The sequence below is a fragment of the Lathyrus oleraceus genome, chromosome 5 (genome assembly GCF_024323335.1).
Source record: "Lathyrus oleraceus cultivar Zhongwan6 chromosome 5, CAAS_Psat_ZW6_1.0, whole genome shotgun sequence".
NCBI lineage: Eukaryota > Viridiplantae > Streptophyta > Magnoliopsida > Fabales > Fabaceae > Lathyrus > Lathyrus oleraceus.
The window spans coordinates 96,721,104-96,748,333 of record NC_066583.1 but is presented as its reverse complement, the minus strand read 5'-3'; the positions used below and the strand labels follow the sequence as shown (position 1 = coordinate 96,748,333).

The following is a 27,230-nucleotide window of genomic DNA, read 5'->3' as shown; positions in this document are numbered from 1 at the left end:
CTTCTACCTTCTTACTAACAACTGATTCTTCTTTATCCTTTGGGAACACCGGCCCAAACACACGACCACTATGGGTCACCTTGGTAACATCAACAATGCTCACTATAGAGCTGGTCATAGACAATGGGACCTCTTCAGTATCCTTCATCATCGTAGCATTATACTGATATGGCACAACTTTATCAGATGAATACGGGACTGGGCCCGCTAACCGTATAACCAACGACGATATTGATCTATTGCTAACATTGTTACTGTTGTTGTTGTCGTACTGGATTACCAATCTTTCTGGTTGCTTAAAAATGGGTACTATGACATTTACATCGTCATCTACATGACGGGATTGAACAATCTAAATCATGCATTCATCTATCAGTCGTTGGATGTCCCTTTTCATAATTTTGCAACCCCTTGAGTTAATACTACAAACAACACAACCATCATGGTCATGTTCACAATCACTCACCAAACAAATTTCCTTATGCATCTGCGCCAAGGACCTCCGGATAAAGCGAACATCAAAAACCTTAAACTCGCCAGGAAAACCATCCACCATATTCACTGAAGAATTCCCATGTGCGGGCAATGGATTTGCTTTCACATTCGGCGCGCGGTCCTCAAAGGACACCATTCCATTCTTCATCAGCTTTTGAACCTCATACTTGAGCGGATAGCAATTCTCTATATCATGTCTGGGTGCCCCTTGATGAAAAGCACAACGGAGTTCAGGTTTGTAGCACCAAGGAAGTGGTTCTGGAATCTGCGGCGGGTTTCTTGGTTGAAGTAAGTTCTTGAGAACTAAAGATGGGTACAGTTCTGCATATGACATAGGAATCGGGTCGAAAGAGACCTTCTTCCTCTCGAAGTTTTGTTGATGATGAGTGTTGTTGGTATTGTTGTTGTAGGTGTTTGCTCATTTTTGCGGTTGTTGTTGTTGTTGAATTGGTGTTGATTGATAATTAGAGAATACTGGAATGATTGAAGATACTTGGTGATGATGTTGATGGGATGGTTGACTCCTCCTGATCTGAGGCCTCCCACTGATTACTGCATTAACTTCGTTGTCTTTTTTCTTCCCAAAACTACTACCATACCTCTTACTTGACGATGCTTCATATTTTGACAATCGTCCTTCTCGGACTCCTTCCTCAAGCCTCATCCCCATGTTTACCATTCCGGTAAAGTCACTGGGGGCACTAGAAATCATATGTTCATAATAAAATGAACTCAGGGTCTTTAGAAATATCTTTGTCATCTCTTTTTCCTCCAAGGGAGGAGTGATATGAGCAACCAATTCCCTCCATCTTTGCGTGTACTCTTTAAATGTCTCTTTATCCTTCTGATACATAGACCTCAATTGGTCTCTATCAGGCGCCATATCCAGGTTGTACTCATACTGCTTAAGAAAAGCCTCTCCCAAGTCGTTGAAAGTGCGAATGCTTGCACTGTCCAACCCCATATACCAACAGAGCGCAGCACCGATCAAACTGTCTTGGAAGTAGTGAATCAACAGTTGATCGTTATCAGTCTGGGTAGACATCTTGCGAGCATACATCACTAGATGACTGAGCGGACATGTGTTCCCTTTATACTTTTCAAAGTCAGGCACTTTGAACTTCACCGGGATCTTCACATTTGGCACTAAACACAACTCAGCAGCACTTTTCCCAAACAAATCCTTACCCCTTAGTGTCTTCAATTCCTTGCGCAGCTCAAGAAACTGATCCTTCATTTCATCCATTTTCTCGTAGACATCCGGACCCTCAGACGGCTCGGAGTGATAAATGGTGTCCTCTACACGAGGTAAGGTGTGCACAATGGGAGGTGGCACAGACATCACCGGGCTAGATGTCGATATGGAAGCAAAAGTAGGCACAAAGCCTTCAGGCAAAAAGTTCGGCGGCATTCCCCACGGGAATCCGACAGACATAGCAGGCGTGAAGTGAGAGGCAGCAGCAGGCATGGTAGAGGTAGCCACCTCTAAAATAACTGTCCTCTGAGGAGGAGTTGCGGGTGTTGGAGAAGACTGGCTTTGAGCAGCTAGTACCGACTCCATCATGGCAGTCAGTCGAGCGATCTCGTCCTTCAGTTCTCTGTTCTCTTGCTCTAAATGTTCCATGATTCTGATATGATTGGTGCGAGTATTGTACCGATGAGTCAGCTTGGCTGAAGCACAGAAGAAACATCAATGAGACATCTGGCAAAAGAGAAACATGCTTATGCAAATGATACATGAAATGCAATGCTTGTTTATTTATTTTTATTTTCAAGGAACTTACTATATTATTTGCATATATATATATATATATATATATATATATATATATATATATATATATATATATATATATATCAACAATTGCAATAATTTTTTATATGACTAAAAAGCTCTTTTTATTTATATAATTAGAAAGATTACACTGAGTACAATTTCAGAAACCAAATGAAAAATACAAGAGAAAAGGAGACTAGTCATCCTAAGGATCCCTAGCAACAATGTCAGAAGACCTAGCTGAAGGCGCGTACTTCCTCCGTATGCGACGGATCTCGGTCTCAAAAGAAGACTTCATCTGAGTCTTCTCGAGGACAAGCTGATCAACAATCTTCTTCCAAGCAACGGAAAGCTGAGGCATGATAGAAGATGGAACCTCCGACTCTCTCTGTCTCTTCGTCACTCGTTCTTCAAGTAGCTCAATAAGTGCATCTTTGTCCTTAGACTCCAACTGCAACTCTTCATACTTCTTTCTCAAAGCACATAAACGCTTTTCCCACATATCCTTCTCTTGCTTCATCTTGGCGAGCGCGTCTTCTAACTCCTCTACATCTTGGTTAGGGAGAGTTAATGGCTCAACCACAACCATGGACATAGGTCTTTCACAAGGATAAGCCATCTTCAACTCCAAAGCTCTCTTCTTCACCCAAAGAGTGTAAGCTTCCAAAGCTACACAATTGCACAAACCAAGCTCGAATCTTCCTTTCCTATGCACATTATGCCAAGCATGCACAATCTTTTGCTTTAAATGTTAGGGATCTTTAGCCTCTTGATAGAAAAGACCTTCTAACAAAATGTTATTAGGTTTGTCTCTCAAGGGGAACCCAAGTTGACGACGAGCCAAAGCAAGGTTGTAGTTAATTCCTCCTTGTGTACCAAGGAGAGGCACATTAGAGAATTCACCACAACAATCAATAATATCCAAACTGCTCAAAGAGGGATCATACCAAACTATATCATCATTAGTGAGAGACATAAGTCTCTGAGACCACCGTAGACATTGTTTGTTCTCCACAAAAGCAGGTGTCTGAGGCAAGTGCGAAATAAACCACTTGTACAGAAGAGGATTGCAACAGACAATCGTTCCCCCACCCTTAAAATTCCTTAGATGCAAAGAGAAATACATATCACCCAACAAAGTAGGCACAGGATTCCCAATCAAGAAAAGTCTAATGGCGTTAACATCAACAAAACTGTAAATGTTAGGGAACAAAGCTAATCCATAAATAAGGAACACAAAGATAGCTTCAAAAGCATCCACACTACCGGCGTGAGAAAAAGCAGTGGCTTCCTTGATGAGGAAATCAGATGAAAACCCAAACAATCCTCCTTTATTCACCCAACGAGCCTCTATCTTAGACTTCTTCAAGTGAAGAGCTTCAGCAATAAGATTAGATCGGGGAATCTCCTATAATCCACTAAAAGGTACTCTACTAGAAACGGGTATCCCCAAAAGATGAGAATACTCCTCCAAGGTAGGCACAAGCTGAAAATCTGGGAAAGTGAAACAGCGGTAGAGAGGATCATAGAACTGCACCAATACACTCAAGAGTCCTTCAACCACATCAGCAGACAAGATAGATAGAAGCTTCCCATGACGTTGTTTGAAGTCCAAGGGATCTAATACAAAAGATGCTAGCTTCCTTAACTCTTTCAAGTCGGGACATCTGAAACTGTACTTTTTAGTGTTCCTTCGTCCACAATCCATGGTCTGAAAATTTTGCAAATAATACCTCAGTTCCTTGAAATTTTCGTGTGATGAATGTTATGATGCGCATGAATGCATGAATGCAACAATCACAAATAAGGGATCACACACAAGGCAAACAAACAAAGGTCAATGGATGAATCAAGTCATTGTCAAGATCAAACATCCATTTTGGTGGATTATGGTTTACACCTTATCAACACCCAAGTTCCATTGATATTGACAAGACTTGATTGGATCAACCAAGAATCAAGGGTTTGTTGTGAGTCACGAGCATGGAGTCTGGGTAAGAACCATCCCAAAGGAGTGAACTAAGGATAAAAACCTATAGATCATGTTCTAAAGAGTTCCCAGAGTCTTAATTCCATCTGTCGAATATTACAGGTTAAGATGACTGACTCATCGACCCATAATATTATCAAGTCTACACTTGAACAGTTTCCGCACTACGTCCTAAATAGGCCAAGAGGGGGTAAATATTCTATGATCCTCAGCTTCTCGGACCCAAATTAGAGATAGTAATGCCTAACCATAAATACTTGTGTGACATTTCCAAATCTAAAAGAGTCTCCACTAAGAAGATGGATCTCAAGCCAATTTGTTAAGGACTATTGCACACAAGTCGAACATGACTATACCCACCGGGTTAGAACTTATCTCACCACTCAGAGATCACCAAGCACAACAAGCAAATTATATCATACAAACAAATATTCAAACATCACATATATACAATTATATACACACAAAAACATAGGCTAAACCCACTGGAGACTACTCCCCAGCAGAGTCGCCACATAATTTTTGTAGCGGTAAATTCATGATCATCAAGCTATGGATAAGCAAGAGATCAATAAAACCAGAGTCGCCACCGCGCTTTGATTATTTCCAAGGGAAAAGGGAAAAGTACGAACAAAACCCAAAAGTAAGAAGTTTTCAAATCAAAACTAATAAAATGTCAGAGATTACAGGTAAGGGGGTTGGTTACACAGAGGGAAGGTGTTAGCACCCAAAGTGTCATAGGTACTCCTAGGGAGACCTTTCTTGTGTGAATATGTATTTTATACAAAGTGATATTTACAAATAAATAGAATGGGGGGATGAGAAAAGAATTCATTAATCATATTTTTGTTTTTGACAAGACCTTCGGACTTGTGCTTACGTAGCAACGTAAAATGAGGGATCAAAACCTCGTAGTTCGTGATACAAATTTCAAAGTGGATGCATTGCTTTTTAACAAAATTTAAGTTTGAAAGGCACAAAGGCCTAAAATGGTTTGAATGAGTTAGTTTTTTTTTGGCTTTTTGAAAGTTTAAGTCAAGTATAATTAAGTCTATTTACAAGTTTGATTAAGAAAAGGAGTTTGAAAATGCAATGGCATAAGGCCAAAGTTTCTAGTTTGCAAAATGGTCAAAGTTTAGAACAAAATAACTTCAAGCAAAGAAGATTTTAAAAAGGAGGGAGAGATTTTGAAATTAAAGAAATGAGGAGAAGATGAAGAGACTAATCCTATGTACAAAATTAAAAGTTAAGGGTTGAAAAGATCTGACCAATGGGTAGCAATCCAATAGACAAGAATGTCAATAGAAACCCAAATTCCCTTGGACATTTAGAATCAAGAAACACACAAATGCACAAATATATCTTGAAGAGCAAGGCATCAAATAAAGATAGCCACATCCAAGCTTAGCCACTTCATGATCTTCTTCAAATTAAGCCCATGTAATAGATGAATTCCACTAGTCACAGATTCAAAATAACAGCTTCACAATGATCATGTTGCAGATGAACTCAAAGGGATCTTGAATGATGTATCAGATGAATTTTCAAATTGCAAGCATTTGGTTTCTCAAAAGTTGGCACTGGCCAAGTCCTTTAGCATAGGATAGTTGCCTAGATTCTAAGTCCAATTGTCCAGGAACAAGCCAACAGTCCACACAAAAGTTTTTTAGGGTTTTTGTTGTTATTATGTACATTAATGGTCAAATACCACACACACAAACAAAAATATACACAAGCAATATATATCACACAATATGGTCCAAATGGACAAAGTGAAAATGACATTAATGTAAACAATTAGAATGATATGAGTAATGAAAAATGAATACAACTTAAAAATTAAAGTGCATTAAAATAAAGGACTTGAAATTAAATGTTAGTTGTTAATGAGTTAGAAGTTAGTATTGTTTTGCTTTTGCTTTTCATTTTTTAAGTCATTCTTTGGAGAACACTCAACCCACTTATCACAAGCATGGATCCTTGAACCAAGACATCTTCCAAAGGAAGGAAAAAAAGGCCAAGTTTCCACATAATACCATGAAAGAGGGGAGACTTACAATCTCATTAACTAGAATGTTATGCCTTTTGTGTCACAAATTTAGCGCTATGTTAAGCAATTGAAATTGGACTTATGTAGAAGTCACAACTATTTGAGGTCGGGTAATAGAATTTTGGTGTTAATGCATGTTAGAGACATAGTATAATGGACTATGCTCATGAAACATACCACACATAAAAAATGTATGAAAAAGAGGTGGCCTAATCTCATCCATACTTATGTTGATTTAGCAATTAACTAGCCTTAGGACTTAGAGATATCATATGCCAAATGAGATTAATGCATAAAGAATAGGAATGAGATGAAGAGGGAGGGGAATGAATCAAAACTCAAATTGGTCAAAGGAAGACTTTTTCCAAATTAATATCATCTATTCATTTTGGGAGATGGAATGTACATTCCATCAATCCCCTAAATCCAATGATATTAACTTGACAAAGTCAAATCAACCTTGACCAAGGCCCAACAACAAGAGTCTAACTTATACAAGTCATCACAATAGGTCAACACAATTAATTGCCATTTATTCAAATTAAAAATACTAAAATATTTCAGAATTGCCAAACAAATGGCCATGAGATTTATCTTAGGTCAAGCAAGATCAAAGGACTTTGGAGAAAAAAATTCAGAATTTTTAAAGACTTAAAAGTATTTTTAAACAATTAAAAACAATCAAAAAATCAATTAAATCATGAAAAATATTAATAATGATCCAAAAAATAATTTTAATTCAAATTATGAAAGAGGAAGTTATTTGAATTTTTTTGGTGAAACTCTCATATTTTTTGGATCAATATTAAAATTAATATGACTAAATGAAAATAAGCTAATTAAAATGAAAATAAAAAAAATAGCAAAAAACGTGTACCACTTGATCTCCCTCATTAATTGAGGTGGCAAATCAAGTGGATCAGCGTGCGCGTTCCATGGTGCACTGCAGTCAACGCGGCATAGGCTTTGTATTTAAAAGCAACACACGAGATTAAAACATTTCAAACTCATCTAATGGCTCTGAACACTTCCAGCTCATCGTCGGAGCCAAAGGCCGGTCATCTTCTCCGATGACCCTGGCCAAACTGGTTCAGTCATCACCACATCATAAATGACAAAAAAGAACATGATCTGAAAGATAAAATGGTGCAGATCACGAATATCACCTCAATTTTAACTAACTCCAAATATATATAGAGAGAGAGAGAGATGGAGTTGAATTTTAAGGTGTGTCAACTGAGTTGCTTCGATTTGATCTCTAAGCAACTCAATCTTCTTGCCTACATTGGTAGGACTTCAGACAACCAAAGATCCATGAGAATTGAGTGAGAATCGAAGAGATAAAGTTTTCTAAAAATTACCTTCAATGTTGTGCAGAACTTGATGTTGCTTGCTTCAAATACGATTTGATCACACTTGAGAAGCTTGCAGGAAGTGATTAGCAAGGGTGCAAGGCTTTGGATCCGGGAGTTTTTGAATCTCCAACAGTTGAGATTCAAACTCAATTTTCAAATTGAAAATTCTCAGGTTTTCCTTTAGAATGAGGGGTTTGAATTGGGGGGCAAAGTTGTCGCGAAAGGTGTGTTTGAATTGAGCTCAGAGGTCATGTATTTATAGCATTTGGGATTGATAATTGCACACTTGAAAATTTGCTAAATTTGGCAATGTGATGCACAAGCTTGCATGGGTGTGTACAGGCCCATGAAGCAATCCATTTAGGTCCAAATGCATCTGAAATGAAGTTGAAATGAAGCTTGATTGGCAAGGCAATGTGAAATGGTCATTGGCACTTTTGATTTTCTCCAATGGTGCATCTCTGTTAAGGTCATGCGCAGCCCTAACAAACCTCATCCAAAATGCATGAACTTGGGTTCTTTGGAAAGCTTGGATCAAGAGGAACAAGTTTGATGATGAACAATTTTTCATTTGGAGCTTGGATCATGGTGAATTTTGAGGTGGAAGTTTGGAATTTTCAACATGTTGAAAATTTTTCTAAGTGTCAAGCCATATATCTCAATATTCCACCTTACTTAACTTTGTATGTGAGCTTCAAATGAGAAACGTGTCGTCATCAAAGTTGTAGATCTTTCAAATACCTTAAAAATGGTCACCAATTTAATGTCATTGGGATTTATAATGATAGAGTTATGCATTTTTGAAGTTTGGAAAAGTCACTTGTTCAATGGTATAGGTCAAAAATGACCTATAATGTATCCTCATATCACATTCTCATAAAAGCTGAATTTGCTTCCACTACAAACATCAAAGTTGAATTGGGCATCTTGAATTTAATTGTGAAACTTTTAAATCTTTCATATCATAAAAATTGAGCAAGTTATGGCCTTGGGAAGTTGACTTTCAAATTAGGGTTTAGACAAAATGACCTATAATGTTTCAACATAAAAGATGATTTTCCAAGCAAAACTAGCTCTAGGTCTCAACACGAAAGTTGTTTGTGATGTCACTTAGAGTAGCTTTGTTCTTGGAATCATTTTCATAGGGTGAAAATTGTAGAAGATAGGGTCTAGGGAGACCCAGTTTTGATCAGATGAATTCATCTGGCCAACCACCATCAACCAACTTGCTAACTTTCAATTATCTTGACTTTATTGGCTAATGGTAGATCATATATGCATAAGATGATGAAATTTGAAGTTTCTCTTGAGAAATTTGATTAATTTGTGAGATGGCTTGTTGGAGAAGTTACTCAGGATACGTAGTCAAACTAGGGTTTCCAAGGCAAATCACCTCCAAACTCTTGAAGAAAACTTGATCAATGTAACATGTAGAGATCATTGGGACTGATGCTTGTAACCATTATGGATCAATGCATGGTTGTGCTCCTTGTCATGGGGGTCTCAAACCCTAGATATGAACTTGATAGATCAATGGTGATCATGCCCTACCTACAAAAGAGTTAGGCAAATACAAAGACATATTTTTGGTATTTTGGTTAGTAAAATGATAATATACAAGTATGATACAAACGCATGGTGCTTGGTGATCTCTCCCAAAACAAACCCAATGAAAGAGGGGTAAGGAGGATGCCAAGGTATGATCCCAATGCTAATGCATATGATGAAATTGCATGAGGGATCTTAGGGTCAAAATTGGGATCTTACAGGAACATAATACTATCTCTTATACCTAACTTAGTCATGGTACGTCCATCGGGGTATATGGTTAGTTCCATCTCTCTCTAAGCTAGAGCCTCAAAGCGTCTCCTTTGACCTCTGCCTCTGAAGACGATATCCATGTAGTCTACTTGTTACATCGTGAATGTCAGTAGCTAGATAAATTTAAGTAGACAATAACATTAAGTTAGTAATGGTTAATAATAAAGAAAAATACCAAGTGACTTTATGAAAAATAAGAAAGAAAAAAAATGAGAAATAAGAGATAATAATAAACATAAATTTAAAAGATAGAATTAATAATTAAAATTAGAGTGTGGGTTGTCTCCCACCAAGCGCTTTGTTTACTGTCGTAAGCTCGACAGAAATTGGTTAAAGGTTAATTCGGTGAATGAGCGGGCATCTCTGCAAGCTTTAGATTTGTGAAAAAATCTTTGTTGTCAATGTTATGCTAATGTTTCAAACACTGCCCGATTACGGTAAATGGTTCGCTGGCTTTTCCCTTTATCTCTATCGCTCCATTTGGAAATACGTTGCTAATTTCGAAGAGACCGGACCACCTAGAGTGAAGTTTTCCTGGAAAGAGTCAAAGTCGGGAGTTAAACAGAAGTACTTTGTCACCTTCCTTAAACTCTTTCCTTGATATACGATTGTCATGCCATTTTTTTGTTCTTTCTTTATAGATCCGGGCATTCTCGTACGCGTCTAATCTAAGTTCTTCTAGTTCATGGATATCTAATATTCTTTTCTCGCTTGCGGCAGTATAATTGAGATTAAGGGTCTTAACAACTCAATATGCCTTATGTTCTAATTCAACCGGTAGATGACATGATTTTCCATAAACTAGCTTAAATGGTGTGGTTCCTATTGGGGTCTTCTAAGTTGTCATATATGCCCACAGGGCTTCGTGTAATTTTGAGGACCAATCTTTCGTAAAGGTGGCAACTTTTTTCCTAAGATTTTCTTGATTTCTCAATTAGAGACCTCTACTTTCCCACTCGTTTGTGGGTGATAGGGTGTTGCTACGCGGTGTCGGACTCCATATTTCAGTAATAGCTTTTCAAAAATCTTTGAAATGAAATGGGAGCCACCATCACTGATGACAAATCTCGACACGCCGAATCTAGGGAAGATTATATGCTTAAAGAGTCTAATTACCACCCGTGTGTCATTTGTTGGAGAGGCTATAGCCTCGATCCATTTTGATACGTAATCAACCGCAACGAGTATGTACTTGTTACCAAAAGAAGATGGGAATGGTCCTATGAAATCAATTCCCCACACGTCAAACACTTCGACTTCCAAAATGCCTTTAAGTGGCATTTCATCGCGTCTAGAGATGTTGCCAGTGCGTTGGCATCGGTCGCAATTTATGATCGCGATGTGGACATCTTTCCATAGAGTGGGCCAAAAGAGGTCGGCTTGCAAGATCTTGGCGCAAGTCTTTGAGGTGCTTGCATGTCCTCCATAGGGGGCAGCATGATAGTGGGAGATTATATTTTCTACTTCATCTTCCGTGACACATCGACGGAAGATACCATCGGCGCCTTTTTTGAAAAGCAGAGGCTCATCCCAATAGTATTGTTTAAGATCATGGAAGAATTTCTTCTTTTGTTGGTAAGTCAAGTCTGGTGGAAACACCCCAACTACTAAGTAGTTGACGAAGTCAGCATACGACAGCAATGTGGTTTTAGTTTAAATTGCTTCCACTACTTTGTTTGTTTCGGTATCCTTATGGGTTAACGCACATTTAGCTGTATTACTTTCCAGCTGGGCTATGAGTCGTTCGTAAGGGAAATCGTCAATGATAGGCACTCTTTCAGGTTCAATACCTTCCATCCTAGACAAGTGATCAGCTACGACGTTTTCAGTGCCCCTCTTATCTTTGATTTCCTGATCAAACTCTTGTAGGAGTAAAACCCACCTTAGGAGTCTTGGTTTGACGTCCTTTTTACTTAATAGGTACCTAATTGCGGCATGATCGGTATAGATAATTATCTTTGCTCCTACTAGGTAAGAACGAAATTTATCCAAAGCGAACACGATAGCTAAAAGTTCCTTTTCTGTGGTGGCGTAGTTCATCTGCACAGGACCTAAGGTTCTACTTGCGTAATATATTGCATGAAGTTTCTTATCCCTTCTTTGTCCTAAGACTGCGCCTACGGCATAGTCACGAGCGTCACACATGATTTTAAATGGTAATCTCCAATCGGGAGGTTTCCTGATAGGTGCAGTGATAAGAGTTGTTTTCAATTGTTTAAACACTATTAGGAATTTGCTGTCAAAGATGAATTCGATGTCTTTCATCAAAAGGCCAGTTAGTGGTTTGGTGATTTTTAAGAAATCTTTAATGAATCGTCGGTAGAAACAGGCGTGTCCTAAGAAACTTCGTATTTCTCTTACGGTTTTCGGAGGTTGAAGGTTTTCTATAACTTTTATTTTAGCCTTGTCAACTTCAATCCCATTATCAGACACTATGTGTCCAAGTACGATTCCTTGTCGGACCATGAAATGGCATTTTTCCCAATTTAACACAAGGTTCACTTTTACGCATATTTCAAGTACCATTTCAAGATTCGATAAACATCCTTCAAAGCTCTGCCCACAAACAGAGAAATCGTCCATAAAAACCTCCATGATGTCGTCTATAAAATCAGTAAAAATTGACATCATGCATCTTTGGAATGTTGCGGGAGCGTTACATAGTCTGAACGACATTCGTCGATAGGCAAACGTACCATAGGGACATGTGAAGGTTTTTTTCTCTTGGTCGTCAGGATGAATAAGGAATTGGAAGAATCCTGAATAACCATATAAATAGCAGAAGTGAGAATGCTTAGCCAATTGTTCAAGCATTTGATCAATAAACGGTAAAGGAAATTGATCCTTTCGAGTGGCTTTGTTAAATTTTCTATAATCAATGCACATTCTACTTCCAGTTACCACTCTTTGTGCTATAGATTCGCCTTTTTCATTATTAACAACTGTGAAGGCCATTGGCTATCGGATATTGGGTAGATAATCCCTGCTTCTAATAACTTTTGCACTATTTTCTTTACTACATCACTCAGAATGGGATTTATCCTTCTTTGATGTTCTCTAAAGGCCTTACTGTCTTCCTCTAGCATATGGAAGGTCTTATTCCTTTTAGATCTGAGATATTGTAGCCTAAAGTAGTTGGATATTTCCTTAAAACGTGTAGGAGTTTTTCAGTTTCTATCTGCCCTAAGTCTGCATTAACTAATATAGGTCGCTCGTGTTCAGTGTCTAGGAATTCGTACCTTAAATTCTTGGGTAGCGTTTTAAGTTCTAATGTTGGTTTCTTTGGGAAAGGCATATGATTGGGTGTTAGTACTAGACATTCACTTAGGCTGTCATCTTGGTATTCCTTATTCCAATTTTTATCTTCAAAAGTAGGAGGCCTTGGAATTTTCAGTATTTCGTAGTACGAAGTTTGTTCATTCTCCATTTCTCTTACGTATTCGTTGATGACATCTAGCAGACAACATGTATCGTCTATAGTTGGTGCCTTTAAGAATTGCGTCAAAATAAATTCGACTTTTTCCTCACCAACTTCAAAGGTTAGCTTGCCTTTCTTTACATCTATAATAGCTCCGGAAGTGGCTAAGAATGGTTTTCCTAATATGATAGGGATATTGGAATCCTCTTTTATGTCCATGATTATGAAATCAGTAGGAATATAAAATTGACCTATGCGCACCAGAACGTTCTCTAACATACCCACGGGAAATTTAACAGAACGATCTGCAAGTTGTACAGACATCCTAGTTGGTCTTAATTCTCCCATTTTAAGCATTTCGCATATGGACAAGGGCATTAAGCTAATACTGGCTCCTAAGTCGCATAGTGCTTTGTCTATGACAAACTTTCCAATTACACATGGTATGGAGAAAATCCCTAGGTCTTTCAGCTTAGGAGGCATTTTTTTTGGTATTATGGCGCTACACTCAGCAGTAAGTGTAACGATTTCGTTATCCTCGATCTTCTTCTTGTTAGATAAGATCTCCTTAAGAAACTTAGCGTATGAGGGCATTTGAGTGATGGCTTCTGTAAGGGGTATTGTGATATTCAATTGTTTTAGAAGCTCTACAAAATTTCTTAAATTTCCCTACACTTTTAGATTTAATAAGTCTTTAAGGATATGGGATATGAGGTTTATACAGTGGTAGAGGCACATATGGTTCTTCTTTCTCTATGGGGTCTTCGCTTTTATCTTCCTTTAGTTCGTCTTCCTTCTCAATTATCTTACCAGGGTCTTGGTGCATGGATGGGTTTTGAATTCTAGGGTCAGTTGATCCATCTAATTATGTTCCACTTCATAGTATTATATCATTTGCATGACCTTTCGGGTTTGGTTGTGGCTGTCCAGGAAATGTACCTGCAGGGGGCAGCAGTAGGTGCTTGTTGTTGAGCCACTTGTGAAATTTGTGTTTCTAGGATTTTGTAATGGGTGGCTAAAGCATCTACTTTGTTTGCTATCTGCTTGATTTACTCACTAGTGTGTATGTTTTGATTTAGGAAATCCTTATTTGTTTAGGCTTGGGTAGCTATGAAGTTTTCCATAATTATTTCAAGGTTTGACTTCCTATGAGCATTTGGAGCATTTGTGGCAACTTTATGATATCCTGGTGGTACAACAGGTGCTTGGTTAGGTGCATACAACGCGTTATTGTTTTTGTATGGAAAGTTCGGATGGTTCTTCCAACCTGGGTTATAGGTGTTTGAGTAAGGGTTTCCTTGAGCATAATTCACTTGGTCTGTGGAGATTCTTGTCAAAAGTTGACATTCAGGGGCAGCATGCCCAGGAACTCCGCATATCTCGTAGTTTGGTGCTACGGCAGCCATGGTGGTTGCGAGTGTTATGGTCAGGTTTTCTATCTTTTGAGTAAGAGCATATACCTTAGCATTGACATGGTCTAGACTACTTATTTCGTACATACCACCTTTCGGTGGAGGTTTCTCTATGGAGGTTCTTTCGCTTCCCCACTAGTAGTGATTCTGGGCCATACTTTCGATAAGTTGATAGGCCTCATTGTAGGGTTTATCCATCAGTGCGCCACCTCCGACGGCGTCTATTGTCAATCTTGTGTTGTACAAGAGACCGTTGTAAAAGGTATGGATGATCAACCACTCTTCTAAACCATGATGTGGAAAAAGACTCATCATGTCCTTGTATCTCTCCCAAGCTTCAAAAAGTGATTCATTATCTTTTTGTTTAAACCCATTTATTTGGGCTCTTAGCATAGCCGTCTTACTAGGTGGGAAATATTGTACTAAGAAAACTTTTTTTAACTCGTTCCACGTAGTGACAGAGTTGGACGGTAGAGACTGGAGTCAGGCTCTAGCTCTATCTCTTAATGAGAAAGGGAAAAGACGTAGTCATATAGCTTCGGGGCTAACACCATTCACTTTCACTGTGTCTGCGTATTGCAAAAACACTGACAAATATAGGTTTGGGTCCTCCGTGGGACTACCAGAAAATTGGTTTTGTTATACGGCTGATAACAATGAAGGTTTTAGTTAGAAATTATTTGCCTCGACGGCAGGGGCAGCAATGTTGTTATGTGGTTCATCCTGCAAAGGGATGGCATAGTACTTGAGAGGATGGTTCTGCGGTCCTTCGGCCATCTCTGGTTGTATAAGTGGTTCAGGAATAGGGGTATTAAGATTGGGAAGATTACACTTGATACGATGCTTTCGTATCAGGTCTCGTATCCGACGTTCTAATCTTAGATAACGCTCTGGCTCGTCGAATGGTAGCTTTAATTTCTCGCCTTGAGAGAGAGAATACTTGGCATACACTCGACAAATTAGAAAGGGAAATAGATTTGTTTTCCTTAGTCTATACTGGGCAACACTGGAGTTACGATATCGACTAAATTAGTCCCCGACAACGGCGCCAAAAACTTGATCGCGTGACTAGTATGTCTATAGGATTTGTGACTGCAAGTGCGCAGTCGTATTACGTAGTTTTAAAGATTATCGAACCCAAATGACTAATAATCTAACTTACCGTTATCTAATGTTGCTACGTAAATCTAAGGCTGAGGATTTCTCTAGGAGTTGAGGGACGAAGAGAAATAACTACTAACGAAAACAGAACTTTAATATAAATATCCAATAGCGGGATATCGGTATGTAACGCATCAAACCTCGGGGATTCGATAGATAGTTGGTGTAATCTTAAACATCAAAATATTCTTCAGTAGAAATTATTTATTTAAAAGACTTTGTCTCACACTCTCATTTTTATTGACTTTGACCATACTCTTAAACAAGAATGCTCCATTCTCGCTATCTCATTTAAATTAAAAGTAATTTTTGGAAATAAATAAAGTCTAATTAATCCCAAAGCGCTCTCGATGTATTTGGGATTAATGCCTAGTTTCATCTATCTGGTTAAAATCTCAAACTCTCGTTTTTATTGACCGTAACTTTTGTTTTCTTTGTACTCTCGTACGAAAAACAGTTTTGAATTTAGAACAAGAAACTATAACCGGAAAATAATATTTTATAAAAGCCAACACCAATCATTTACGAATCCTGTCGTTTCGATGGTCTTTACATAGTAATATCGATTGGTTTATCCGAACATGGATTCGGGAACAAACATGATATTCTGATAATTAAACATGAGATAAGGCATAAACAATTAAAATAGAAATTAAACTAGAACCTGAAATATAAACCGAAAACTTGAAACTAATGTTGATTCTTGAATTCAAATAATGCCTGCACGCTTTGCAAATCGAGTACACCGTTACAATCAAATTTGGTTTCTTAAAACAAAAATCGTAATAGTCCCCGATATGGAGAATCTATCACTTTACAGGTAAATATCTGCTTAAGAAATACTAACAACAAAATCTGGCTAAAAGTGCACACCCCGGTCTCTGAAGACCGAAGTCTATATATATATATATATATATATATATATATATATATATATATATATATATATTATATAATATATATATATATATATATATATATATATATATATATATATATATATATATATATATATATATATATATATATATATATATATATATATATATATATATATATATACTCCCCACTCCTCCTTAAAAGTATCCTTGAATATCTACTAGTGGGGAGCAATTTGTGGAAAGAGCAAAAACGGAACGTGGAGAAAATTGTGGAGAGGAACAGGGAGGAATGGGTTGGTGGCGGCTGCCATAACCCTAGGTCTTTGCTCCATGTGGCGGGCGTCACTCTCTCATGTGGTGGGCGCCACATTCTTCTAATGTGGTAGGCGCCACCTTTCTTCAATCTATGTGGCGGGCGCCACTCTCCCATGTGGTGGGCACCATCTGTCCTAATATGGTGGGTGCCACACATTTCTTTATTTTGCTCCATTTTCTTCCCTTTTTCTTTCCTTTTTTGCTATTTTCCCATTTGCTTTCCTAAACATCTCTTATTCAATAAATACCAGAAATAAACATAAAGTACGACATAATACTATAGAAAATCAAGTAAAAAGTAATGCATGTTAAGTCAAATATATGATACATTTTCGTGTTATCAACTTTGCAAGAAATGGCTCACACCATAATCCAAGAAACTAACATGACTAAGCATTGCAGAATATCAAGATTTCTATTAGACCTATTCTGGGTAAGACTCCCTGTGAATTGTGGAAGAACAGAAAACCCAACATTTCTTACTTTCACCCTTTTGGTTGTGAGTGTTTTATGTTGAACACTAAAGAGAATCTTGTCAAGTTTGATTTTAAAGCACAAAAGTGTTTATTGTTAGGATATTATGAATGCTCTAAAGGTTACAGAATCTTTAACACTGAAACATGAATTGTTGAAGAATTAATTCATGTTAGATTCAATGATAAGCTTGACCCTGAAAAGTCAAAGCTAGTTGAGTAGACCAAGAACCTCTCATTCTGAAGAATTTATTCTGGGAGATAAAAGTGCTTCAGTTTGAACTAGATCTTCATTCAAACCTTCTGAAGAAACTTTTCTAGGTTTGTTATCTCTGATAGAACCCACATCTATTGATGAAGCTCTTCTGGATAATGAATGGATTTTGGCTATGCAAGAAGAACTTAATCAATTCACCATAAACAACATTTGGGATCTTGTTTAGAAACCAAAGGGTTTCCATGTTATTGGAACCAGATGGGTCTTCAGAAACAAGCTCAATGAGAAGGGAGAAGTTTTCAGAAACAAGGCTCGATTGGTAGCACAAGGTTATAATTAACAAGAAGGTATAGACTATACAAAAACCTTTGCTCTAGTTGTCAGGTTAGAGTCTATTCGTCTTTTAATTTTGTTTGCAGTCAATTATAACATCATTCTTTATCAGATGGATGTTAAAAGTGCATTCTTAAATGGATATATTTCTGAAGAAGTATATGTGCACCAATCTCCTGTTTTTGAAAGCTCTCAAAATCCTGACTTTGTTTTCAAACTGAAAAAGTCGCTACATGGTTTGAAATAAGATCCCAGAGCTTGGTATGATAGACTAAGTAGCTTCCTCTTGGGAAATAATTTTACCAGAAGGAAAGTGGACACAACTCTCTTTTGCAAAACCTTTAAGAATGATATTCTGGTTGTGCAAATTTATATTGATGATATTGTTTTTGGTTCTGCTAATGCTTCATTGTGCAAGGATTTTGCTAAGTCAATGTAGGCAAAATTTGAAATGAGTCTGATGGGAGAACTCAAGTTCTTTCTGGGAATCCAGATTGATCAACGTTCAGAAGGAATATACATTCATCAGAGAAAATATACAAGGGAACTTCTGAAGAAGTTTAACTTGTCAGAGTGCAAGCAAGCAAAGACTCCAATGTATCCTACATGTATTCTAGAGAAATAAGAGGTAAACAATAAGGTAAATCAGAAGCTATTCAGGGGTATGATAGGCTTTCTCCTTTATCTAACTGCTTCTAGACCTGATATTTTATTCAGTGTCTGTTTATGTGCTCGCTTCCAATCAGATCCTAGGGAAACTCACTTAACTGTTGTTAAGAGAACCTTTAGTATCGGAAAGGTACTACTAACCTTGGTTTGTTTTATTGAAAATCAAGTGTATACAAATTAGTAGGCTATTGTGATGCTGACTATGCTAGAGACTGAATAGAAAGGAAAAGTACTTCTTGAAGTTGTCAATTTCTAGTAGACAATCTAATCTCATGGCCCAGCAAGAGACAGTCAACAACTGTGCTTTCAACATCCGAAGTTGAATATATTGCAGCTTCTGGATGCAGTACTCAAATACTCTAGATGAAGAGTCAACTGGAAGATTATCAGATATCTGAGAGTAACATTCATATTCTCTGTGATAATCATTTTTCTATATGTTTGTCTAAGAATCCTATCTTGCATTCTAGGGCTAAGCATATTGAAATTAAACATCACTTTTTACGTGACTATGTTCAGAAGGGTAGTTTTCATCTAAAACTTGTTGATACAGACCATTAATGGGATGATATCTTTACAAAAACCCTTGTTGAAGATAAATTCGTTTTCATTCTAAAAAACTTATTTATGGATCTATGTCCTAATGAAAAGATGAATTTCAAAATGATTAAGTCTTCAGAACTCTATATTAGATTTTGAGAATTTATTTGTTAACTATGAAACACGAGCTTTCTGAAGTAAGGAAGTTTCATGAATCAGAAAGGTTCTGATCAGAAGCAATCTTATCGATTTGTCTTCTTGATTTTGAACAGTCATTGCATTAAATGGTTGTCATATCGTTTGTTTTCATGTTGTTCTAAGTAGTGGCAGTTGTTCCACTTTCTGACCATGCGCGATGATAGCATGACACATTCGGTTTAGCAATTTTTGAAATTAGGTTAAAAACTCTTATGCTTCCCCTCATGATTGCATATTTTTACCTTGTCATCTTGGCAAAATTTTAACTATTTAAACCCACTTCACTCACATTTCCACACTACGCGCACAATATTCCCACACTTTCTTCTTTCAAACCTAAACCACCTATTTGCAACTGTTCAACATCTCCTTCATATTCAACAATCGTTGATTTCAACAACATTTTCAACAACGACTTTCTCCCAGTCGCTCCATGGCTGATGAAAACCATCTAGTTATGGAAGGGATTCCTGAGTTAACTCTAAATGCTCCTGTTAATGATTTAACGGTGCTTTGTGAGACTATCGTGGACATCAAAAACCTGAAGGACAATGGTTTTGATTTCTATGAAACATTGAAATTCCAAGGATGGAAGAGTTTATTTGAAAGCTTAACTGGTCTTGTTTATCCATTATTTGTGAAGCAGTTTTGGGTGCATGCTACTGCGGAAAAGGAAACGATAACTTCCTATGTTATGTATAGGAAGATCATAATCACTGAGAAACCCATTGTTGATTTAATCTCACACAATGGAAAGGGAAAAAGAATCCACAGTGCCAAAATCAATGCTAAGAGAGAAGCAACAATAGCTCCGGTCATCTTCAAGGTTGGAACTAATCTTGATGATGATAAAGGTCCTAGTGCTAAGGACTTGACAAACAACCTAAGAGTTTGGTTCAAGATCATTCTGGGTTGCATTCACCATAAACCTAGCACAAATAGTTCTGACTATGCCAACACTCGTCAAAAGTTTATGCTATTCTTTCTAGAAAAGGGTCTAAAGCTAGCACTCCCTTATATTTTGTTCAAATTTTTGAGGGATTCAATCAGAGAATCTAGAACTGGTAGTTCTTCAAAGAAAATAAAAAGTAGGTTCATTCCAAATGGAAGGCTTATTTATGATATTCTTGTTGACAATGGTATGGTGGATGACCTTCTGATCAGTGGTTTAATTGATGAGTTAGTGAAGGATGCTGGAAAGATCTTTTCGGGGAAGAATCTCAAGAGCATAGGTCTCATCTCTAAGGTAGTAAGGCCATATTTCATTCCCTTAAAAGATTATATATATAGAATGAGGATTCCAGTTGACAACTTTCCAATCTTTACCAAGATTGATCCTCTGGAAGTTCTGAAGTACTACTTGGAAAGTTGTCTGAAGGATGGAATTGATCCACTGGTTGATCCTTTCAATCTACCATAAACTTATCTAGATGTTCATGGGAAAAGGAAGAAGGAATCAAGAAAAGAAGGATCTTCAATGCCTCAGAAGAAGAAAAAGAAAGTTGTTATCCTTCTGGATGAAGATGAGGCACCTCTCAGTGAGCGCCAAAAATAAATGCTCCTGAAGGACATGTCTGGTGTTGTCCTGTAATCTCCTAAAGCTCGTGAAACTACTACTTCTGGTAAGCTTTCTAAAGCTAGTAATCGCGTTGTTTCTGATTTTGTTATTTCTTAAAGGATCTTACCAACTCCGGCCACCTCCCACTTCTCAACCAATTTCATCTATCTCCCAACCAATCTCTAAACCTATTTTACTTCCACCTCCCACATAAACCTTTATCTTAGAACCTGTTACAGAAACTCCTCAAGTTTCTAAAACTCCACAAGTTTATGAAACTCGGTTGCAACAACAACAATAATAAATACCACCAACACCAGCTCCTTCACAATTACAATCTTCACCCATTCCACCTCCATTTGTTTCTGCTCCCCACACAGAAAATCCAAAGATAACAACCCCTAAAACATCTCCCTCGAGATATTCTGGAAACCATATGTCTGAGGGTACTCCTGAAGGCATGTTCAATTATGAACCTGAACCATAAGTATCTGATTCAGAGGCACCCTCGATCATTTTCCATACACTTCCAACTCTTTATGGTCCCGATCCTGATGAAACCATAATAAACATTTCTGTCAGAACTTCTAAACCACCTAAATCTAGTCCCAATATTGGTAAGATTTTGAGGAAGTTTGAGTAAGATTCAAGAAGTTGTCTGCATAAAACTATGATAATCATTCGTTCTTCAACAAATCCGGTTGAAAGTGATTATGCTTGAGAAGCCTACAGAAGGTGGATTAATTTCAAAATCTCAAAGCTAAAGGATTTTGGGTATGACTTATCTGAAATAAATTTTCGGTATGGGTTTGTTCCCTTCGTGGAACTCTGGAAGTTAAGAAATTCTCCACTATGTCTTCCTGCTCTGGAGATTAAGGAAGTTATTCAGGATGCTGAGGTAGATTATGGGCACCCAGAAGGTGTTATGGAAGAAGCTGGTGTACATTTTATTGTTTATGAAGACCAACAAACTGAATTTTCTCTTTATCAACAATCTGCTGGAACTTCTTCTAGAGAAATTCCTGATGCGCTTCAGAAGACCATTGATGAGATAAAAGTTGATAATGCTCTGGCCAAAGAACGTCTGGACATACCGGAAATGATGTTTTAGCTGATATTATCCAGACTTCCACCGCCTCCTCCTCATAACCCTTAACACTTTAAAAAAATGCTTTAAGTGTTTTTCTTTTTTATTGTATCTTTTATGCCTTTTGGCATGATTAATGAAAGTTTTTGTTTCTTTCTTTCCATCTTTTATTTTATTTGTCTATGTCTTTTTGATTGATGACAAAGGGGGAGAAACATATCTAAGGGTAAGAAGAGTTATTGACATACCTAAATTTTTAACTAAGAACCAAACATTGCTTAATGTTTATGCTAATAACTACTTCAAAGAATAGTTTGTTAACTATTTTGCAGGGTTAAGTTCAAAGATCATAACGGTTATGTTCAAACATCAAAAGCTCTTTTGAAGTTTCAAAGATTAGAATGTAAGTTACCAGTTTCTAATGAAATTGTCTACTATCTGAGTTCGAAAAAAAATAACCATGTTCTAAACTTGGAACATTGGGTACTTGGCATCAAGTTCTGAAGAATTGGAAAATTTGGCATCAAAGTATGAGGAAGTGTAACTTCCATAGTAATCAGACTTGGCAATCAATATCTTAAGAAGAACTCTTAACCAGGTTCTTAAAGTTCTTCTCAAAGAGTTTTTCTCTTCAAAGGCAATTTAGCTTTGAAAGAGAATTTCAAGAGAATCTGAATTCAAGCTTCTGAAGATAACCAGATCTGAAGCTTCTTCAAAAGAATTAAACCAAGCTTCTAAAGTGAAGCTCAACATAATGTTGACGTTAAAAACAAACCAGTGCTCTGGACAACATCAAGCAACTTCTGAAGACAAACCAGATTTTGATTGAAAATCACTCAGGTACTTCAAAAAAGGTTAATCAGGAAAGCGTTCTTTCATTCTGATTTTATCTTTTTAGGATTATACATCTCAGGGGGAGCTTTGTGCTTCTGTAAGATGTATTCTTTTGTGATTACCCTATACAAAAATGTTCATAAAAATACATGTTTTGTCATCATCAAAAAGAGGGAGATTGTTAGAATAAGATTTGGTTCTGCATCTATACCTTTATTTTTGGTGATAAAAATGTTGTATTTGTGTGAGAACAATTTTGGTACCCTAAAGGTTGTTATTGTGTAGCTTTAACATCCAATTTTGATTCTGAGTATATGACGTGCAACGTCATCAGTTTCTGAATGATGAGTTCCATTTCCGCTCATGCGCCAGTCATTAGAAGTTCTAAAAGATGTTCAATGTTGTTGCTACAATATTCTTTCTGCTTCTGAGTTGATTCACTCCTGAGAAGCTTCTGAGGAGACATTATGTTACTGCTGCAACATTCTCTCAGTTCTTACTTCTGGAAGTGACTCTGATCACCAAACTTCTGAAGAATGGCAAGCTTCTGAAGTTGTGTTACTTAGCTGAAGATTTTGAAGATCTCAAGCTAGACGATTGAGGTTATCAAGGTTCTGACTGTAGATTCTGAAGACTCTGAAGATTCTAAAGATACTGAAGATCTCAAGCCAGACTATTGACACTGTCAAGATTCTGACCAAAGATTCTGAAGTTTCTAACTCCAGCTTTACATTTCTTTATTTCATTCTTTATCAACTTTCATCGGAATCTAACAAACTTGAAGATAAGATCAAATGGGCATGTGATCAAATAGTATATAGTACAAATAAAATGTCCTCTCCACTACCTGGTATTATGGGCAAAGACAGTATTATACATCACACCTATCACTGAATTTGTGGGCGAAGGACAGTACGCAGTATCACTCCTTTCACCATCCAACAATGGACAGCCGCTCTATGAGCTTTCCCCATTTTACCCTCCAACGGTCCTTTTCTTATGCTATATAAGTAGAACTTGGAGACTTGAAGAAAAACAACGAGAGACGCAAGAATGCTGAAGCGCTGCTAAACTTGAAAAAAAGCTATCATCCTTTATATACAAGTTTTTATTTAAGTATTTGTTTATCATTTGTGTAAAATATGCTTGTATAGAAACAACTTGTAATACACAAAATATTATTCAAATTGTTTGTTTGATTCCTTAAGGAGACTAGGGTATAGTCGGATCCTTGAGAAGACAAAGAATGTCATTCTTTGTGATTATTGTAATTAGTTGATTATAGTGGATTAAGTCCTTGTGTATAAGGAGAAATCACCTTGGCGGATGGACTGAAGTAGCTTTGAGTTTCAAGCGAACCAGGATAAAAATACTTGTGTTTTTATCTCTTTGTTATTAACTTTTAAGTGGTGTTCTTGAGGTGGTAAAAAGCTTTTGTTTTGTAAAACCCAATTCAAACCCCTATTTCTTGTGTTTTTCACAACTTCAATTAGTATCATAGCTCCGTTTCTGATTGTGATAAAAGTTTTATCAACACTTCACTGTGTTCAGTATCGATCCAAGTTTGTGTGAGAAACAATAGTCGCTGCTAACGCTGCTAATATTGGTAACAACAATGAAAGAGATACTATATTGCAAAACCGCAAACCTTTGATGGTGAGAAATTTGATTCTTGAAAAGATAGAATAGAAAGTTTCTTTCTTGGTTACAATGCTGATCTCTGGGATCTTGTAGTCGATGGCTATGTTCACCTAGTTAATGCTGAAGGAAATAATATAGCAAGAAGTGCTATGATTGATCAACATAAGAAATATTTCAAAAATCACGATAATGCCAGAACTATATTGCTTAATGTTATCTCTTATATTGAGTATGAGAAGATAACAAACAGAGATTCTGCCAAATCTATTTTCGATTCTCTAAGGATGACTCATGAGGTGAATTATCAAGTAAAAGAGACAAATGCCTTGGCCTTAATCCAAAAATACGAGGCATTTAGAATGGAGGATGATGAAACAGTTTAGACCATGCTCTCAAGATTTCAGATGCTTGTTGCAGGACTGAAAGTTTTGGACAAAGGATACTCTACAACTTATCACATCAAGAAGATTATCAAAAGTCTTCCTAAAAAATGGAGACCTATGGTAACTGCTTTGAAGATGGAAAAGGATCTCAACAATATCAATCTTAAAGAACTTGTTAGTTCTTTAAGAAGCCACGAGATTAAGCTCGAGGAAGATGAACCTCATAAGTGAGGTAAATCTGTTGTCTTAAAGTCTAAGCCTGAGAAGACAAAAGCTTATCAAGCTAAGGAAGAATCAGAAGGTTTTGATGAAGACTCAGAAGATGATGAGTTGTCTCTGATTTCAAAGAGAGTCAATATTCTCTGGAAGAACAGGCACAATGGTCAAGGGAAGTTCAAAGGAGTCAGAAGGACTGCTGATCGTATTTAAAATTATTATTATTATTCTAAAATATAATTGAAATAAAATATTATATATTAGGTTTATCATATTAAATATTAAAAGGAGTCTTAATATCATACTTAGACATAAAGAGAGAAGTAGATGAATTCAATCTATTTAATGTGAATTATTTATTCCGAATTTATTTTATTTAATATATTTAGTGAACTAAATTAAGAAGGTTTGAATTTAATAAAAAACAAAAAATTATTTAACAATTAATAATTTTATAATTTAAATAAAAAAACAAAAATGAATTATTAAAAGAGTGTAAATATTAGAGTAGATTAGATTGAATAAGTAATAATTTGATTATAATAAGGAGAAGTAATAATAATAATTTCCTGAGCAGATAACTTGGTCTAATTGGCTGCAGCCCACGATCCAGAAAGAAAAAGCCTTAAACGACGTCGTGTTTAGAAATTAAAAGAAAAACGCCGTTGCCGGGGATCGAACCCGGGTCACCCGCGTGACAGGCGGGAATACTCACCACTATACTACAACGACTCATTTGTTTGTTTTTCCTATCGTTTATTATTAATACATTTTATGCTAACCACTATGATGAAGATAACACGTTTGTGGCTGTGTGTTCCAAACTATTCTCATCCGTGTGTTTATTGTTTCATTTCATCATACTGTTTGTTACATTCAAATCAAAATAATACTACTCTCCAATAAATGAATACTTAGTACCAATGGCCTTGTCCTCTACATCACTATTATGCATTCTTCCACCCTATTTTACATTCTCAACTCAACTAACCATTACTAATATATTATCCAAATTCAACTATTACCCTATTTTACCTTATAATAACAATAAACTAAGGATTATAATCAACTTTTTTTAATAAAGAAAATAGCATCAACACTACTATAAATAATTCTTCTTAGCCATGGAAAAATTAGACAAACAGTAAGAATATAACAAATTTGAATTTAAATACTTGAACAATCCACTAAAAAAATTAATAAAAATTATAATCTCGATTAAATCATAATCTCATTATTACAAAATATGCATGTCACAGTTTTTTTTATAAATAAAACTCAACTATTCAAAAATCTTCAAATAAAATAAATAAATAACTAACATTATTATTTAGTGAAGACTTTTGAAATCGAGGCCGGCCTTATATCATCAAACCGCCTCCAAGGAGAAGCGTGAAGGCTATGAGGCAATCGCATAAATAGTCGGGAACAAACGTATTAAATAATTTTTTCATCATTGAGATGTTTCGCCGATTTTCAAGCATGTGGCCATAGACTCGTATGTTAGGGGCGAAGTGCTATTCTCAAATGCATTTGAGTATTGTTGAGTTCACTAGTATTTTTAATGTGAAATCTAACCGTTGATTTTTAATTTTATATTTTCTTTTTGATCTGATCAGATGTTCGCTTTTTCTTTATAAGAGTTTCCTGGTTCTTTGGTGAATTTTCTGCCACTTCTAAGAGTCATTTGCAGGAATATTGACACGAAAGTGTGGAAATCACATAAAAATAGAGGGTTCCTTGTTATTGGGTCTGACACGGGTTGTGTCCCCTAACATGGGTCACTCGTATCAGCACCCCTACATTCTCCGATTTGTCCATTTTCAATCCCGTTTTGGATAATCAGATGTGTTTCTCCTTGTGGGGCATGACTGAGTGAATAGGCCTAAGTTACTCAACGAATACTACTTTGGAATTCACTCGGTGGGCTTGTGTGAAAGCCATTATTTCGATTAACAATATTGTTGGATAACTTCTCTAATGGTCCTCGCTTAGAATATCATTGAAATTCTAATATGTGTTAATTGATGCTCATCTAATGGTGTAATTGGTAAGTGAGAAAAAAATTTTGATCGAGTGTATGCTTCGATGGTGAGAAAAATCCAATTGTAGGTGGAATTTGTGAAGGATGTGAGTATTTATCTTGCCGATGTAGTAGTTCGTAGACAGGATATTAAGGAATCTCCATAGGGATTTCCTCGGTCTTTCTCATGTAGGATATTAAGAAATCTCAATAACGAGACTTCCTCAGTCGATACTGTAAGACCCTAATATTGACCATAAGATCCCTCATGGCATTATAACATTGCATTTGCATTGCCTCAAGGATCATAAGCATCTTGGCTCTTACCTTTGGGTGGGATCCCTTGTGATTTGGTTTGAGATCACCAAGCATGCCTGATTGTA

General features: G+C 36.7%; 2 non-coding genes across 2 annotated transcripts; one reads left to right on the top strand and one right to left on the bottom strand.

The window, feature by feature from the left end:
- Positions 1 to 14,604: 14,604 nt before the first annotated feature.
- LOC127090071 (small nucleolar RNA R71) lies at positions 14,605 to 14,711 on the top strand. Its single transcript, XR_007791605.1, has one exon. It is a non-coding gene; the product is annotated as a small nucleolar RNA R71 (small nucleolar RNA).
- Positions 14,712 to 25,484: 10,773 nt separating this feature from the next.
- On the bottom strand, positions 25,485 to 25,556 carry TRNAD-GUC (transfer RNA aspartic acid (anticodon GUC)). The gene has a single exon. It is a non-coding gene; the product is annotated as a tRNA-Asp (tRNA).
- Positions 25,557 to 27,230: the final 1,674 nt, after the last annotated feature.